Genomic DNA, 19,271 nt, shown 5'->3' on the forward strand with positions numbered 1-19,271 from the left:
GAATTATAAAAGAAGGATCTCAATGTCCTTGAAAACCATGACAGTGCAATCGCTGACCTTGAACCAGACATCCTGGAGTGTGAAGTCAAATGATCCTTAGAAAGCATAACTAACAACAAAGCGAGCAGAGATGATGGTATCCCAGTTGAGCTATTCAAAGTCCTAAAAGATGATGCTGTTAAAGTGATGCACACATTATGTCAACAAATTTGAAAAACGCAAAAGTGGCCACAGGATTGGAAAAGATCAGTTTATATTTCAATCCCAAAGAAGGATAACATCAAAGAATGTTCAAACTATCACACCATTGCACTCATTTCACATGCCAGCAAGGTCATGTTACAGATTCTACAAGCTAGGCTTCAGCAGTATGTAGATCGGGAACTACCAGAAGTTCAAGCTGGGTTTCGGAGAGGTAGAGGAACTAGAGATCAAATTGCCAACATTCACTGGATTATGGAGAAAACACAGGAGTATCAGAAAAACATCTATTTCTGCTTCATTGACTCCGCTCAAGCTTTTGATTGTGTGGATCACAACAAACTGTGGCAAGTCCTTAAAGAGATGGGAGTACCAGACCACCTCACATGTCTCCTGAGAAACCTGTATAAGGGTCAAGAAGCAACTGTCAGAACAGGATACGGAACAACTGCTTGGTTTAGAATAGGGAAATGAGTTTGACAAGGATGTATATTGTCACCCTACCTATTTAATTTATACGCAGAGTACATCATGCGGAATGCTGGCCTGGATGAAGCACAAACTGGAATTAAGATTGCTGGGAAAGACATCAACAATCTCAGATATGTAGATGATACCACTCTAATAGCAGAAAGTGAGGAGGACCTAAAGAACCTCTTGTTGAGGGTAAAAGAGGAAAGCACAAAAGTAGGCTTGAAACTCAACATCAAAAAAACCTAAGCTCATGGCATCCAGCCCCATCACACCTTGGCAAATAGAAGGGGAAGACTTGGAAGTAGTGACAGACTTCACATTTCTGGGATCCAAGATCACTGCAGATGGTGACTGTAGCCATGAAATTAAAAGACATTTGCTCCTTGGGAGAACAGCTATGGCGAACCTGACAGTATAATAAAAAGTAGAGACATCACCCTGCCAACAAAAGTCCATATAGTCAAAGCGATGGTATTCCCAGTAATAATGTATGGCTGTGAGAGTTGGACCATAAGGAAGGCCGAGTGCAGAAGAATAGATGCTTTCAAATTATGGTGCTGGAGAAGACTCTTGAGAGTTCCTTGGACTGCAAGAAGATCAAATCAGCAAGTCCTAAGGGAAATCAACCCATACTGTTTCCTGGAAGGTCAGATGCTGAAGCTGAAGTTCAAATACTTTGGCCACCAAATGAGAAGGAAGCAATCACTGGATAAGATCCTGATGCTGGGAAAGAAAGAAGGCGAAAGAAGAAGGGGACGGCAAAAGATGAGATGGCTGGACAGCGTTACTGATGTAACTAACACAAATTTGAGCAGACTTCGGAGGATGGTGGAAGATAGGTGGGCCTGGCATAACTTGGTCCAACAACAACAAAGGGTGGGAGGGGTGCATCCTTTTACTTTTGATAGATTATGGGGAAATATTAACTCCTTCCTTCTGTTCATAACATTAACAAAGGTTTGCTGCTATACTATTATTATATACTTTCTAAGTCACCAACCAGGAAGGATGAGAAGGAGTTGAGAGCAAGACTGCAAAATAAGGGTGGGGGTGATGTTAGAAGGTGGGAGAGAGGAATGAAGGCAGTTTATGAAAGGAAGAGACCAAAATGAAGGAGGAGGAGAATATGGATAAGAGGAAGATAAATTAAGGAAAAGACAACAAAACGTTTTTTTAAAAAAAAAATTGTTACAACACATTAACAGGGATGCCTCTTTGCTGTTCAGACAAAATTATGAAGTTAGTTGGAACACAGAGAAGAGGGAAACCATCAACTGCTGAGGATAATGACCTTGTCAGAAGTCTGGATCCTGGCAATGATTGTAGTAGCCATTAGTTGTACTGCTTGGTTTTGCCCTGCTTTGGTGCTGGCTTGGTTGATGGGCTTAGCAACATCTGAGAGGCATGGCTAGCATTTGCCTCAGTCTAGTACTAAATTTTGCAGACAGGCAGCTCACAGGCCATACCAACTCCCACAGGGCTTCTATTAGGCCCGTGATCAACTGGCCGTCATTGGCTGCCTTCTCTCTCTTTTGCTTCCTTCTGTGTCTCAGCTTGCTTTGCCAGGCTCTCTCAATTGCACAGGAGCAGACACTCCATACTGTTTGTCACCATATCAGTGGACAACTCTGATCCATTACCCAGAAGAAAAGATCACTGCAGATCACTGTAGCCATGAAACTAAAAGACATTTGCTCCTTGGGAGGACAGCTATGGCGAACCTAGGCAGTATAACAAAAAGTAGAGACATCACCCTGCCAACAAAAGGCCGCATTGTCAAAGTGATGGTATTCCCAGTAGTAATGTATGGCTGTGAGAGCTGGACCATAAGGAAGGCCGAGCACAGAAGAATAGATGCTTTTGAGCTGTGGTGCTGGAGAAGAATCTTGAGAGTCCCTTGGACTGCAAGAAGATCAAATCAGTCAGTCCTAAGGGAAATCAACCCTGACTGTTCCCAGAAAGGTCAGATGCTGAAGCTGAAGCTCAAATACTTTGGTCACCAAATGAGAAGGGAGCACTCCCTGGATAAGATCCTGATGTTGGGAAAGACAGAAGGAAAAGAAGAAAGGGATGGCAAAAGATGAGATGGCTGGATAGCGTTACTGATGTAACAAACACAAATTTGAGGAGACTTCAGAGGATGGTGGAAGACAGGAGTGCTTGACTGTGTGACTGAACAACAACAATTAAATTTATGAACAACAGATTCAAGAAAGACAAATGAAATACTTCTTTATTCAATGAGTAATTGAGCTGTGCAAATCATTGCCAGTGGATGTACTGATAGCCATGAGCACAGAAAGCTTGAAAAAGGTGAGACAGATTCATGGAGGGTTGGTATCAGTTGAAAACTTTGGTCCCTATGCACTGTTTGCACTCCAGGACAAATAACTGGGTGGAAGGTGAAACAAGTTTTCTGGGCTTAGTTAGTTATTTATATTTATATCCCACTCTTCCCATGAATGGGCCCAGGGCAGGTTACTTGATGGACCACTTGTCTGATCCAGCAGGGCTCGTACATTCTTATTTTTGAAGAGAAGTCCCTATCTTGCTTGAACGTTCTACAACTTAGTTATGACATAGTGATCTCCAAGTATGTTTCATTGATAATGTTCATGATATCACTATCAATGCTTTGTAGAATACAGTAGCAAACACCCATGACACTTTGCTTTATAGCAGATATCTATATCAGATACTGGTGATATACATCCTTGGCTGGGTAGAGACCAGCACTTTAAGCCAACACAAGGATGGCTCGCAAACTGATTTAAAAATCAAATCCAAATGTGCACATCTGCCTCCCATCCCACTCCCACACTCACCCTGTCGTTAGGTGTCCCAGCTGCAGCTCAAAAAGCAAAATTTTGTGCTGCACAGCATCCGCCTTTCCGGCATCTGCGCACTGGGGGGCGGGAGAAGAAACCCAAACCAAGTTACAGGAATGGTGTGCGACAGCCATCTGACCGCACCAAAGCATGTCCCACACAGGATATAAGCACTTTGAGGGGGAGTGTGTGGACAAGCTTCTGCCACTCCATTTTTAAAAAAATGTTTATGTTTCTTTTTAATTACATTTACTCAAAAATTAAAACAGTGGTGCAACAACAATGAAGCAGAAAAGGAGCTTAAATTAAATATAACAAGTATAAAGTTCTTTTGGCCTCCACTCCATATTGAGCTAGCTTGATTTGGGACACCTCCTGTGTGTCCCAAACTACTGGTCTGGACCCAGCTCTTAAGATCCTGTGTGTTCTTAAAAACAGGACAGCACTGATCAACTAAGCTAAAATTAAATAGAAGTATTTCAAGAGACTATTATATGATTAAGATATATTCCCACATTCTATAGGGTATTAACCATTATACCAAGAAGTCCTTCCCCAAACTTTTCCAGACAAAAATGCATTTAAAACTTCATTGATGAATTTTTTTTGGAAAAGACCTGAATTGCTTTTGTTTGAATTGTGGGTGTTTTTTTGGCCCCACACTGTTCAGGTATAGACAATTTTCATTCTGAGGAGGAAACTAAACAGGTGCTTTCAGAAAGGAGGCCTACGTTTTCCTTCAACAGAGAGAATTCAATTTAATGAAGAAGCAGGAGCAAGCTGCTTCTAATTGTATAAATAATTGTGTTATTCTCCCATTTCTTTTGACTTGTCATGTAATCTGAATCCACATTTATGTTTCCTAGAGGGAGGCAATAACCACAAAAGAGATCTTCTCTGCTTTGTTTCCTCTTTGTGGTATTACATGAAAGAGGAAAGGGGAGAAAAGAAGTATCATTTCAATTTGTAACACAGTTCACTTTTTTCCCCTGAAAGAGGGCATTCTATTAAAATAGAACAATGCCACAGAAACTCAGGTTTAATAATATTACACCTCTGTAGTTGTCAGACAATCCTATTAATTTAAAAGTGAACCTTTCTAGTTTTAGATAGCATAGGTTGACAATACAACAGCTCAAAATTAGGAAGATGGCCATGTTGGTCTCATGAGAGCTTGAGTCATTGATGTAGAACAATGAGACCAGTGTAGATTGAAACATCCAGCTTTTGTGTACTGGAAAGTTAAGATATATTGTAACCAAGTTGCCTAAATTGGACAATGTACATGCAATAAATTGCCAAAATTGCTCATTTTTTCATATATGGACTACTGCATTTATGCAGGATATGATTAATTTCCACATAAAACTGGACCTCAAATAAAAGGGCCTCATCAAATGGTTAATTACCAGGGATCTGTAGACTGGTTATATCTGTCCAAACACCACTGTGTTAAAATCCCCAGATGCATAAGCCACTGCTGTAATATAGTTGTCAGTGATTGACTAGGATGGGGAGAACCAGGTTCAAATCTCTACACAACAATCAGGGCCGGATCTAGGGGGTGGGCAGAGGGGGGTGCTTGCCCTGGGCACCATCAGAGGGGGGCCCGCCAAATTGGGTATGGAGTCCATTCTATTCTATGGGCCCATAAGGTAGAATGGGTCCATAAGGCCCATATTTTTTTTAATTTTGCCCCCCCCCTCAAAAACCATGTAGATCCGGTCCTGACAACAATGAAGTTCTTCGGGTGGCGCTGCGTGAGCTACTCTCTTTCTCTCAGCCCAACCTACCTTACAGGTAGTGCTGTGCTGCCAAGCCTCTGCTGGCTCACTGCCACTTAAAGCATCAGTGGGAGGAGGGGAGAAAAAATTCAAGACACAATTCATTGTGTTCAGCCCAGAAAAAGGAAACTGTTCTATAAAATTGCTCTGCCAAGGAACAAAGACTGGAATTAGTGTTGTTAAGCCTACTTTAGCTTATATCTGTGGGGCTCTTTCCTGTTGACCTGCCTACAGCAAAAGGGGGTCTTGTGAACACTGAATAATGTATGACTCAGGAAAGAATTCGTCCATTATAGCCATCCCTGTGTTTTGTCAATTAAAACAATAGGATGATTAGTTCAGCAACAGTTTCTTTAGCTTCTCTAATCCCCCCCTCCCCCTATTGTGACATGGTAATTGTAGGGTAGATGCTACCTGATTAGCTGCTCAGCTGGTGTTGAAGCACTCATTAATATCCTTTAGAATTATGAAAATACCTTTGAAATAAATAGAACTAATGAAAAAAACTGTTTTATTCATTTTTCCCTCTCCCACCCCCACTGAATCAATTACTGCTGGAGAACCATTGGTCACATCTGAGTTTGGTTCCCCTCCCTTGAAATAATTTCAGATGATGTGAGGCTGATCTGTCAAAATGATAGTATTTGATGGGAAAATTAGGTTCAGAGAAAAAGGTTATTTTATACTTTCTAGTCTCGGTTTGCAGTTTTCAATGTTTGCATTCAGATGCTGAAGACTTCAAACAGATAAAGTCTTATTTATTTTCATTGAGGGGCATGTGTGTGCAATTCCAATTATCTGTTCTGATAGCACATACATTTCCCATAGCCTTTTCCTGACTCCTTACCTTCTCCCCACCGCCCCCAACTTAAATTTTATCTACCCCCCAACTTCAGCTCTATTTATTATTTATCTGCTTCATTTATATATCCCACCTTTCTCTATAATGGTGACCCAAAGCAGCTTAAATCACTCTTCTCTCCTCCATTTTATCCACAGAACAGCCCTGAGAGCAGGGCAGACAGGGTGTGGAAAAAAGTTGAAAAGTGCCCCTCCTGAAGCTTACTGCCCCACCAAAGGAAGATGCAGTCTGTGTGATCCTGCCTAGCTCTCCCAAAGAGGGAAGGAAAGGGGGAGGGAGGGAAGGAAAAGGCAGCCTGTGCAATCAATTGGGTGGAAACTTACCTCGCACAGAACTCAGGTATATTGGGTACCACTTCCTGCATCTTGGGGGCTTAGAAAGACCAAACTGAACACTGCCTCCTTCGCTTTGCCATATATGGGGCAGGCCAAGCCAGCTACTGCTGTAATGCCCCCCTTTGACTGTGAGTTCCCAGGCTGGAGTACTCAGACACCACTCTCAGGTCCATTCCACAGAGATAAGCAGGCTCAAACCATCAACTGTTTATTTACAAGGAGACGACTCCAACAAGCAATGGCTTCAGCAGCATGCAAAACTGGAAACTGAAACTAGAGCATTACAGCTCCACCCAATAGGACCAAGTTACACAGATATTAGAGCAGAAGCAGATTGTTCCATTACAGATATGCAATAAATATACCACAGTTGCTGCTTCATTCAAATCACACAGGCTGAGCCAGGTGCCACCACCAACCTCTCTTTGCCTCATGCAGGCCTATCTGGATGCCACTGCTTCACACAGGTCAAACTGGGCACTATTTCACTCACCGTAATGGCTGAGCTGGGTGCTACCTCCTTCACCTCAGATAGGGCTTGAGCCCAAGATCACTCAGTGAGCTGCCTCAGCAAAATGGAGATCCAAGTTCCTAATCTGAAAAGTTAACCTTTAAGGCCCTTTATGGCCAGGAGCCTGCATATCTTTGGGACTGCCTCTCCCAATATGAACCTTCCCCCCCCCTCCCTAGGCTCTGAGGTCTCCTGCTCAACATCTCATAATCCCTGGTCCTAAGGACATCTGGCTGGCTTCAACGAGGGCCAGGGCCTTTTGGGTCTGGGCCCTTACCTGGTGGAATGAGCTCTCGCTGGAGATTCGGGCCCTGTGGGACTTATCAAGGTTTCACAGGGCCTGTAAGATGGATCTCTTCTTTTAATTAATCAAGTGGGTGTCCTCTGAAAGTCATCACTTTCCCCAGCATTTCACCACTATGGTGTTATGTTTATGCTACTAGCGGCTTGCTGTTTACTGCCTATGCCTGTAAGATTGTTTACTGTGCTACTCCTGTTCTGTAATATCTGTTTTTATGGTGTTGTTTTATTGTTGTGAGCTGTCCTGAGCCTACTTGCAGGATTTAATTTAAATTAAATTAAACCACTGCACCACACAGCTTTAATAGGGTGGTTATTGTTGAACAGGGCTTTGTTTGTAGAACAAGCCCAGCAGGATCTCATTTGCACATTAAGCCACACCCCCTGATATCACCATTGTTTTACATAGGACATTTGTAGAAAAAGCTGAGCATGGACTAATTTGCATATTAGGCCATGCCCCCTGACACCAAGCCAGCTGGAACTGCGTGTCCCTGTTCAAAAAAAGCCCTGCTGTTGAACAATAGAAAGCAGCTGGGCTTAGATGAGTCACACAAATTATGTAGTATCAGGTTGCCTTGTGGTTCCTGTCTGGAATGGCCCCAATGAGTCCTCCCTCAAAGGCCAAAATAGTCTTGGAAAGGGCCCTACACCTTTCCTTCTGGCTTTTCCTGACAGAAACATATCCTGGAATGCTGGTAGAACCACTGTGGCTGGCCTGCAACAGACGCTGAGAGCTCTCATTTCCTTAAACTACAGACTCTCCTTTTGTAATGTTGGGTTTTTTAAAATTCCCAATGTATTTTTTAAAAGATTTCAGATTTATCTCCAAAACTGAAACATTTTTCAAGTGTATAGAAAGATCTGTCTTCTCCATTGATGGCTCCAGTCTTCAGATTTAAGTATTCTCAGATTTGCTCAAGTTGAAAATTAGAATATGACAAGTGAAAACCCACAAAAAACTTGAAGGGAGGGTGCATCCCTTCCACTCTTAGCTTCCTTCCCTTTCCCCCCTTCTCTAACAAACATCCATCTCTAACTTCTAGGGCTGCCAAGTCCCTGGTCTGGGCGAGGAATCTCCCGCCCGGGAGGTTCTCAACCTGCCGGCCCACATTGGGCTGGCGGGGGGAACCTCCCCCTGTATCACTGGTGCAATGATGTCATCTGGAAGTGATGTCATCAAAATGGCGGTGCCCATGTGGGGCCGCTCTAGGAGTTTCTGGGAAAACTCTATGGTTTTTCCAGATGCTCTAGCCATTTGGGAGGTAAAACCCTATGGTACAATAGGGATCACAGAGTTTTAACCTCCCAAATAGTTAGAGCATCCAGGAAAACCATAGAGTGTGCAGGGCCGCTCTAGGAAATGCCTAGAGCGGCCCTGCACAGGTGCCGCTATTTTGATGATGTCACTTCCGGGTGACATCATTTTATCGTGTGCATCGCACATGCGAATGTCCTCCGCCGGGGGATGAAGAGGACTTGGCAACCCTACTTACTTCTTCCTTCCCCTTCTCTGTCAACCTTCCTCCCTATTTCTCCCCCTTTCTCAGACTATCCACCTCTTTCTTCCCTTTCACTTTATCTAACAACATAACTCCTCTCTCTTTTGCCACCAACACTTTTCCATCAACGTACCCCTCTCCTTCTCTCAGCCTCCCTCCTTCTCTCTCCCAACTCTTTCTTAACCTCCTCATATGTCTCCCCCTTTCTCTTCCTTCCCTTATCTATCGATTTACCCTCTTTTCTCTACCGCTTGTCCCTCTCCTCCTCCCCTTCTGTAGGTTCTTAAATTCTCCCTCTTTCCTTCTCCCATCTTCCTACACCACTCCCCTTCTTGTCAATATTCTCCTCACTGTCTCCCTTCCTTACCTTATAATCTGTGGCATCTGCAGCATCAGGAAACTGCTCTGTGTCCAAAGCAGCTTTCCTATTGCTCAGCCAGGCATGGCTCCAAGCCTCCAGGCCTGGCCATAGTGACAGCAGAGTCTGGGAGCTGGTCTGAGTTTGGAGAGCCTCCCAGATGCCACTTCCACGGTGACTGACCCCAGAGAGCCCCTAGTCACTGGTGCTCAATGCTGGATTAAACCCTGTGGAGACCCCTAGGCAGTCAAAATCTTGGGAGGGGGGGGTCACAAATTATCTCAGAGTCTGGGTGTCTGCCCTGCCCCCTGTTTCAGCCTGCAGGCACCTTCTTAAAAATCCCTTTTATTAAGCTACAAGGGAGAGGCAGAGAGGCAAATTTGGCAACAATCCCAGCAGCAGCCATGCCAGGCAAGTAGGGCAAAGAGAGGCTGAGTTGTTGGCTGCTCTTGCAGGCTGGGAGGGCTAAAAATGGGGGAAACCAGGGGGGAAAGCCAGCCCGGGGCCCCTAAAGGCATGAGAGCCATAGGCCAGTACCTACTTGGCCTGACTGTTAATCTGGCTCTGCTGATGCTGCCATGGCCAAGTCTGAAGAGCCTTCCAGATGCTGGCACCACCATGGCTGGTGTCAGAGAGCCTCCTGGATGCTGGCACCACAACGGCTGAGGCTGGAGAGCCTCCTGACATCTGCCACTACAACTGTGCCCAGAGAGATTCCTGGTGTCCTCTGCCACAATGGCCAGGTGGCCTGGAGAGGGTCCCAGCATCCTCTGCCAAAATGGTTGGGCCCAGAGTGGATTTCTGTGGTGGCCACTGCAAGCTTTACAGGTAAGTGCATTGTCTATGTGGTTGTTTGATTTGAGGGAGATTAATCCCCCCCATGTATGTTTTCAGATTTTTCTGCAAACCAGGATAATATTTTTAGTGTCAGTGTGGCCCCGGTCTATAGATTTAGATATCCATAGATGGGGGTCACAGATTGCTATTAGATACATAAATTATGAAAATGGCAACAAATAGGGAACCCAGGGCTTTTTTGGAGCAGGAAAGCACAGAAACAAAGTTCTGGCTGGTGTGGCATCAGGGGGTGTTGCCTAATATGCAAATGAGCCCTTGCTGGGCTTTTTTTACACTATAGTCCTGTGTGAAACAATGGTGATGTCAGGGGGGTGGCATAGTATGCAAATGAGTTCATGCTGGGCTTTTTCTACCAAAAAAGCTCTGGGGGAACCTGCAAGGAGTTGTAGATGGTCAATTTCCCTGTATTTCCTTTGCCAGACTATTTTCTCTTCTCCTGGAAATCTTGATATACTTTCCCTCCCTTTTCCTTCTTCACCCTTTTATTTCCACTCACCGACAAATCTTACATTTATCTGTCACCCATCTCCAGATCTACTGTTTATTTATTTCATTTCTACCCTCCTTTCTCTACAATGAAGACCCAAAGCAGCATATATAATTATCTTCTCCATTTTATCTTCACAACAGTCCCATGAGGTAGTCTGGGCTGAGAGAGAATGACTGGCTGAAGGCTACCCAGGTTTCCATGGCAGAGGACCTGCAGCATATCATTTCTCCTCCACACTATTTCCTTCCCTGAAAGCCCCATTAGCTGCTTTTCCTGCTTTCTTCTCTCCTTCTCAACCAACAGCCAACCCACCTTTATCTGGGACTTGAACATGGATATCCCAGCCAGATGCTAACCCAGGGTTATCCAATTTGTTAGGAGGGCTGAATCAGACATAAATGGGACTTTGTGGGGCCAGGCCATGTATGTCATAAAATGTAATGTTAGGTAGCGGAGATAATAAACTTTATAAAGAATATAGACAAACACAAAGATATTATTTTTTCAAAAAAATAGCTTAAAACTCTTGTGATATTTTGTTTAAAATAGAGATGTGGAGGAATTGTGGGATTTGGCAATGCAATTTAAAAAATTAAACATCAAGAAAAAGCACAAGGGTCACAGCAGAAACTAAAAATATAAAATGATCTGTGTCTAGGAAAACATGAAATGGCTGGGCATTGCAAACTCCCCCCCCTCCCCCAGTCTATTCAGATTGACAATGGCTCTGCAGTGTAATATCCCCCTTTGACTGTGGGCTCCCAGGTTAGAGTACTCAGTAGGAACCCATTCTCAAGTCCGTTCAGCAAAGAGAAGCTGGTTCAAAGCATCAACTCTTTATTTGCAAGGAACTAACTGGCCATAAATGCTGAAAAAGTAAAACAGCTTGATCTCACTGCAGCGCAAAGTTGCAAGGAAAACATGGAATGGATTTTTTATTAAGGTCTCTGGGTGCAGAGGAAAATCCATTCTACTTTTTTTTTTTTTTTTGCAGCTTTGCAAATCCAGAAAAGCTTCCTGCTGAAGCAGGTGAAGACAAGACAGAAAGAACTGGGAACTTCAGCAGCCTTGGAGCTTCAAAGGGTGAGGACAAGGGGGGCAAGGGAGAAAAGAGCCATGGGCCTGATTAGAGCCCTTGTCTGAAGAAGAAGAAGATATTGGATTTATATCCCGCCCTCCACTCCAAAGAGTCTCAGAGCGGCTCACAATCGCCTTTACCTTCCTCCCCCCACAACAGACACCCTGTGAGGTGGGTGGGGCTGGAGAGGGCTCTCACAGCAGCTGCCCTTTCAAGGACAACCTCTGCCAGAGCTATGGCTGACCCAAGGCCATTCCAGCAGCTGCAAGTGGAGGAGTGGGGAATCAAACCCGGTTCTCCCAGATAAGAGTCCACACACTTAACCACTACACCAAACTGGCTCTGGCTGGGTATGACCTGTGTGCCATAATTTTGACATCCCTGTCCTAACCATTACACTACACTGGCTTTTGTGGGGTGACCTCTGTTAAACAGTAGCAAGCTGCCAGGCCTGGATGAGTCATGCAAATCATGGCATCGGATGCCCTCCCCCTGCTTCAGGGTCATCAGAAAGTGGGGAGGGGGAAGGGAAATGTCTGCTGGGCAATTCATTACTCCCTATGGAGACCGATTCCTATAGGGTATAATGGAGAAATAATCTGGATCTCTGGGGGAACTGGTTTTTGAGTTAGAGGCACCAAGTTTTCAGCATAGCATCAGGTGCCTCTCCTCAAAACACCCGCCAAGTTCCAGAAAGTTTGGACCAAGGGGTCCAATTCTATGAGCCCCAAAAGAAGGTGTCCCTATCCTTCAGTATTTCCAATGAAGGGAAGGCCTTTAAAAGGTGTGTGGTCCCTTTAAATGTGATGTCCAGAACTCCCATTGGAGTTCAATTATTCTTGTCACAACCTTGCTCCTGGATCCACTCACAAAATCTCCTGGCTCCATCCCCAAAGTCCCCAGATATTTCTTGAATTGGACCTGGGAACCCTACTTTAAAAGGGTGGAGTTTTTGGCTTGCATTGTTTTCTAATTCTGTAATCCTAGTTCTTTGGCATTGCATATTGGAAGTTTTATGCTGTTTGATAGCTTTCCCCCCTTTATTTTTAAATCTACCTTGAATCACAGTGAGAAAGACAGGCCATAAACCAAACAAACAAACAAACAAACAAACAGTCTACTTTGACTAGCAGCAGCTCTCCAGGGTCTCAAGTAGGGAGCCATCACATTCCTTACAACCTGATTCTTTTAAATGGAAGATCCTAGGGGTTAAGCGTAGGATCTTCTACATAGAAAATTCAATATATACAACATTCACAAAGCTTTTGCCAGGGTTATCCATGTGTATGATACAATATCCCCCTTACATGTTGCAAGGGAAAGAAGAATATCTGAGTAAAATTCCACTTGTAGCTTCTGTTCAGCTAACAACAGATGTTGGTAAACCCCACCCCACCCCTTAACCCACCAAAGTTGTTCTATCAGGCCTCTTAGTTAGCTCACTGATTTTCTCTGGAACAAACGGAAAGGGGGATTTGCTCCTCTTCAAGAAGGCTCTTTGAAGATGGCAAGGTGATTAGCTGAAAGAGGTCATGAGACCAGTGGTCTGAGTTTTCTATAAAATGGAGTCTATTTTGCCAGGCCTTATTCCCATGCTCTACTTCTCCTCCATTCCTCATCTCCTGGGCCTGTGTTTGCCATATGCTACATCTATTATGGACTATGCTACTTGCTCACAGACTAAAGTTGCTAAAGCTTTAAGAAGTTAAGACCTATGCTGCCAAAAGGAGAAAGACATTTAGATATTTGGCAAAAATGGAAATGGACATAATTTGCTTACAAGAAACACATATTTTAACCAAAGATCAACACTATTTGAAAAATAAAAAACTTGGTAATTTATTCACAGCAACAGATATATACAAGAAGAAAAGGGGAGTGACAATATATATCAAGGACAAATTTAACCCACAATTGCAATTTGCTTCTGAAGATGGAAGAATTCTATTAGTGGAAATCACAGTGGATAATAAAAAATTTTTCCTAGCAAACATCTATGCTCCAAATGGTCATCAAGAGAATTTTTTTTAAAAAAATTGCATCTTAAATTATCAAATCTAGAGTATGTAGAATATCGTTTAATAGGAGATTTCAATGCTTTTTCTGATAGGCTACTGGATTAAAAAATGCATAAACAGATGAAAAGTAAAGATCTTCAGCTACCAACAAGTTTTTGGAAATTAGCAGAAGAAATGGATTTGGTGGATGTATGGAGAACAAGATATCCTAACTCCAAAGATTTTACTTATTACTCAGCGAGTCACCAAACTTGGTCAAGAATTGATATGTGTTGGCTTTCTGCAAGCTTGATTAAAGATTTAGTGGATACAGAAATCCAAACAAGAGTCATCTCAGACCACTGCCCTGTAATGATAAAACTAAAAGGCCTATGGATGAGAAGATCATGGAAGTTAAATACTTCAATTTTGAAAGATAAAGACTTTCTTAAAGAATCCAAAGCGGAAATGGAATCTTTTAAAACAGAACATAACACAAGAGGTAAAGATGCAAGTAGTTTGGGACACTGCTAAAGCCTTTTATAGGGGTATTGCAATCAGATATAGTATTAAGAAAAAGAAAGAGCTGAAAATTTCCAAAATTTAATGTCATAAACTGGAGAAGCCGAGAAGAATCTTAAAAAACAATCGACAAAATATGAATTCCAAAAAAAGGTAAAAGTAATACAACATAAATTGAATAATTCTCATGGAAGAGGTGGAGATTAAATTAAGGTATGCTGGACAATTTTTTTTTAACATGCTAATAAGCCTGGAAGTGGTTGGCTTATAGGATGAGAAAAGAAAAGGCCAAAAGAGTAATTACAATATTGAGAGATGAGAATAACAAAGAGAAAACTCATAAACAAGAAATATGTCAAATAGTGGAACAGTTTTCTAAAAAATTGTATGAAGATAAGCAAGCTCATAAAATAGGTTTAGAAGAATATGTTAATCAAAATAATCTTAGCAAATTTACAGAAGAACAACAAAAATCCTGAATGCACCAAAAACAATAAGGGAATTTGGAGAGGCAATGTCATCTCAAAAGAATGGTAAATCTCCAGGACCAGATGGATTACCTGCAGAATTTTATAAAGCTTATGAAGAGTCCTTACTTTTACCATTTAAACGCATTATTGAAAAGATTCAAAAGGAGGGCCAAATTCCAGTTTAATGGCAAGAAGCTACAATATCCTTGATTCTGAAAGAAGATAACAACTTGAAAGACATTAAACATTATCATCCAATCTCTCTTTTAAAGGTGGATTACAAAATTTTTGCTGCAATATTGGCATAACGTTTGAAGAAAGTTTTACAATCTATAATACACTATGATCAAGCAGGATTTCTTCCTAAAAGATATTTGAAAGATAATGTTAGAACTGTTTGTAATATTTTGTAATATTATGAGAATCATGCAGAGAAGCAATTGGCTTTAATTTGTCTAGATGCTGAGAAGGCTTTTGACAATGTCCATTGGCATTTTATGTTACAGCAACTGAAAGGTATGGAGTGTGATGAAAACTTTTTTGAAAGCAGTAGAAGCAATATACTCCTCACGAAAGGCCAGGATGACAGTGAATGGCAAACTAACAGATGTAATCAACATTCAAAAAGGTACAAGACAAAGCTGCCCACTGTCCCCTCTACTTTTTATTTTATCTTTAGAGTTATTGAACCATCAAATAAGAGAAGATGGCATGATTTGAACTTATCTTTATTGGAAAGAAGGGAGCTGTGATAAAAGATGAACAATACAAACTCAGAGTTTTTGCTGACGACGTAGTTTTCATACTAGAACAGCCAATGGACTCAATAGACTGTCTGACAAATAAAATCAAACAATCTGGTTATTGGGCAGGGTTAAAGATTAATTATCATTAAAAAAAATTTGACAAAGAAAATGACTTTGGAACAAATTCAATCCTTCCAGCAAAAATCAAGGTTTTTGTATGAAAAAAGAATCAAATATTTAGGTGTGGTTATCTCAAACAGGTGTAGCAACTTAAAAGTGATAATTATGACTAGTTAAAGAAATGAAAAAAGATTTGGAAAAATGGCATGATTTGAACTTATCTTTATTGGAAAAAATAGCCTTAATAAAGATGAATATTTTACCAAGGTTACTATTTTTGTTTCAAACTATCCCAATATTCTTAAATAATAGATTTTGTCAAGAAATAAACAAGATGGTTGCTAAATACATATGGCGAGGTAAAAAAGCTAGAATTAAACTAAAGACATTGCAAGAGTCTAAATTAAGAGCAGGCATGGGCCTTCCAGACTGGCAATTGTATTACAAAGCATCTGTACTTACTTGGATAAGAGATTGGATACTGTTGAAAGACAAGAGACATTTGTTGTTAGAAGGATATGATTGGACTATGGGATGGCATGCATATTTGTGGTATCAAAGACTTGAAGCCAATCCTATTTTAAGAATCATTGGTTTCGAAAATCCTTGTATCATACATGGTCATGGTTAAAGACTAGAATATAACAAAAAATTCCAAGATGGGTCTCACCAGTAGAAGCATTTACACATCCAAATCTTTTAAAAACAAACCAGAGCTATAGGTAGGATGATCTGCTGGGAAAAGATAATCAAATGAAAACCAAAGAAGAATTGGAAAATGCGGACATTAAAATGAATTGGTGGCTGAGAATGCAAGTTAAATCCAGATATGCAAAAGACAAAGTGATAGATTTTAATACAGAACAATATTTGTTTGACAAAATTCTTTTGGGCCCACAAGAAAAGTTAATCTCTAAACTATATGCATACTTACTTCAAATGAAGACCCAAGATGAAGTTGTAAAGGACTGTATGGTTCAATGGGCACAAATTTTTGGTTATAATATCTCACTAGAAGATTGGGAGAAATTGTGGAAGCTTAATGTTAAACTAACTAGGTCGGTAGCCTTCAAAGAAAATCTTTACAAGATGTTTTATAGATGGTACTTGACCCCACAGAAACTGTGTAAGATTTATACCAATATGTCTAATAAATGTTGAAAATGTACTAAACAGATTGGTACCTTTTATCATATGTGGTGGACGTGTGAGATGGTGAAAGACTATTGGAAGATGGTGCATGAAATGTTACAAAAGATCATGAAGACTCAGATCCATTTCAAACCAGAACTATTTTTATTGAATATATTTGCTGAGGACTATTCGAAAGAGATGAGATATTTGTTGGCACATTTTATTATGGCAGCTAGGATCGTTCTGGCGCAGAGATGGAAATCGCAGGAAATTCCCATGAAAATGGAGTTGGTGGGAAAAATTCTAGAGATGGCAGAACTGGACTTTCTATCCCAGCTGATGGCTGGGAAATCTAAAGAAGAAACAAGAAAATATTGGATGAAATTATATGCTTGGCTGGAGAATTAAGACTCTTAAGATTCTTTGGTGTGAACTGATTTCTTTTTTCCTGTATTTTATATTATAAAATTTACCTGTACTGGAATTGTCAAAATTATTAGATAATAACAAAAGACTTATACTCTAAATTCTTAAAAGGGATCATATACAGTTTAGACAAAACAATATGGGACAATTTATGTAAAGAAAATATTGTAGAATCATCCTTGTGTTTTTTAAAAATATTTTATGTAGAATAAGATCAGAATGTATTGTGCTTTTATCTTTCTTTTCCCCCTACCCTTACTCTCCCATTCTTTTTGAAGCTAATAAAACATTTGAAAACTGAGAAGTTAAGACCTACGCTGCAGAAACCCTATTCAGTAAGTGTATTTTAAAAGTTAGCTTTGTTATTTTTACATGCTTGAACTCTTCATTGGAACTATATCGTTCTTTAAAATCTTTATGGTATGTTACTGTGAGTCTATAGGTTAAGACCCAGGTTAGGTTTGGTTACATTATCACAGAGGGGTTTGCTCCAGGATCTCAGGTTTGAAACAGGGAGACAGTTCTCTCATACAAAACCAGGTCAGCCTTGACAATAAGGGAAATATATATGCAGCTGCTTTTATTTCTGTCACCTTTGTATTCATCAACTGTAGATCATGCATCCATTTATGCAAACTGAACTCTCATATGGGAGTTGTATATACAACTTTGCTTTTTGTGATCTTACAGTGGTGCTTTTTTGAGAAACTGTGATCATGCCAATCAGAAAACTGTATAGAAAGCCTGCCTATAACCTGCCAGTGGTGCCATATGTACATGGTATTTCCCAGGTAGTCAAAGTACCTGGGAATCCCCTGAAATTACAGCTCCTCTCCAGACTACAAAGATCGCTTCCCCTGGAGAAAATGGATGTTTTGAAGGGTGAACTCTATGGCAGGGTATCCCACTGAGGTGTGGGGTTCCCCTGCCCCGGAGGTTCCCAACCCGCCAGCCTATATTGAGCCGGTGGGGGGGATCCTCCCCCAGCATCGCCTGCATGATGACATCACTGCCGGCAACGTCACGTGCCAGTCGCTCTAGGAGCTTCTGGGAAACTCTATGGTTTTCCTGGACACTCTAGCAATTTGGAAGGGAAAACTCTATGGTACCTATTGTACCATAGAGTTTTCCCTCCCAAATTGCTAGAGTGTCCCTGTCCTTTGCAGGCTTCATCCCCAAATCTCCAGCAGTTTCCCAAACTGAATCTAGCAATCCTACCCCCCACCCCATCTCCAGTTGGTGGCCATGACCCCCCGGCAACACTAATTCAAAGGTGGCCACCTATACATGTGAACTACTATATATTTTATTTATTTACCTTAAATTTGTATGCTGCCCACTCCATATACAAACTCTGGGTGGCTCAAAGTCATAATATAATAATAACAATACTTTATGATTATAAAATCAACACATATAAACAATTTATAATTTAAAACTTTAAAATGGTGCTATAAAATTTCTTACAAAGGTGGTCCAGCTTCGTTTAAGCTATTAATTCTCTGTATAGCTCTATTGGGTGTCAAATCATCTTGAAATCCCTGGGCCAAAAGAAACTAAATTAAAAGCTACCAGAGAACAGGCGTTCTCTACAAAGGCCCCCCAATGGTGGAACCAATTGCCGGAAGAGGTGCAGGCCCTACGGGATCTTAACCAGTTCCGTAGGGCCTGCAAAACTGCCCTCTTCCAGCTAGCTTTTTAAGACAGAACTCTTGATAAGACCAGTAATACCGAGCCACCTTATACGTTATTCGACTGTATTTTAATGTCTTACTGTTTTATTTTTAAATTATTAACTGTATTATTTATTGTCTATTTGTATCATGGTTTTCACCATGTCCTGTTAGCCGCCCTGAGCCTGCCTCGGCGGGGAGGGCGGGGTATAAATAAAAGTTTATTATTATTATTATTATTATTATTATTATTATTATTATTATTATTATTATTATTATTATTATTATATAGGTAGAGGATAGTATTCAGTGACAAAGTAGTGGCAGCTCCTCACGTGTTAGTTACTGTAGGCCTGCCGGAAAAGGTCAGTTTTACAGGCCCTGCGAAATTGGGAGACATCTCGCAGGGCTCTCATGGCCTCTGGAATTGCGTCCCATAAATTAGGGGCTGCCACCAAGATGACCCTCGCCTATGTACAGCATAATCTGGCCTCCCTTGGTTCGGGGATGGATAACAGATGTTGGCTTCCTGAAAGCAGTGCTCTTTGGGGTATATATGGGGAAAGGCGGTCCCTTAGATAGACAGGTCCTTGGTCAATACC

This window comes from Heteronotia binoei, chromosome 21 (assembly GCF_032191835.1).
Source record: "Heteronotia binoei isolate CCM8104 ecotype False Entrance Well chromosome 21, APGP_CSIRO_Hbin_v1, whole genome shotgun sequence".
In the NCBI taxonomy this organism is placed as follows: domain Eukaryota; kingdom Metazoa; phylum Chordata; class Lepidosauria; order Squamata; family Gekkonidae; genus Heteronotia; species Heteronotia binoei.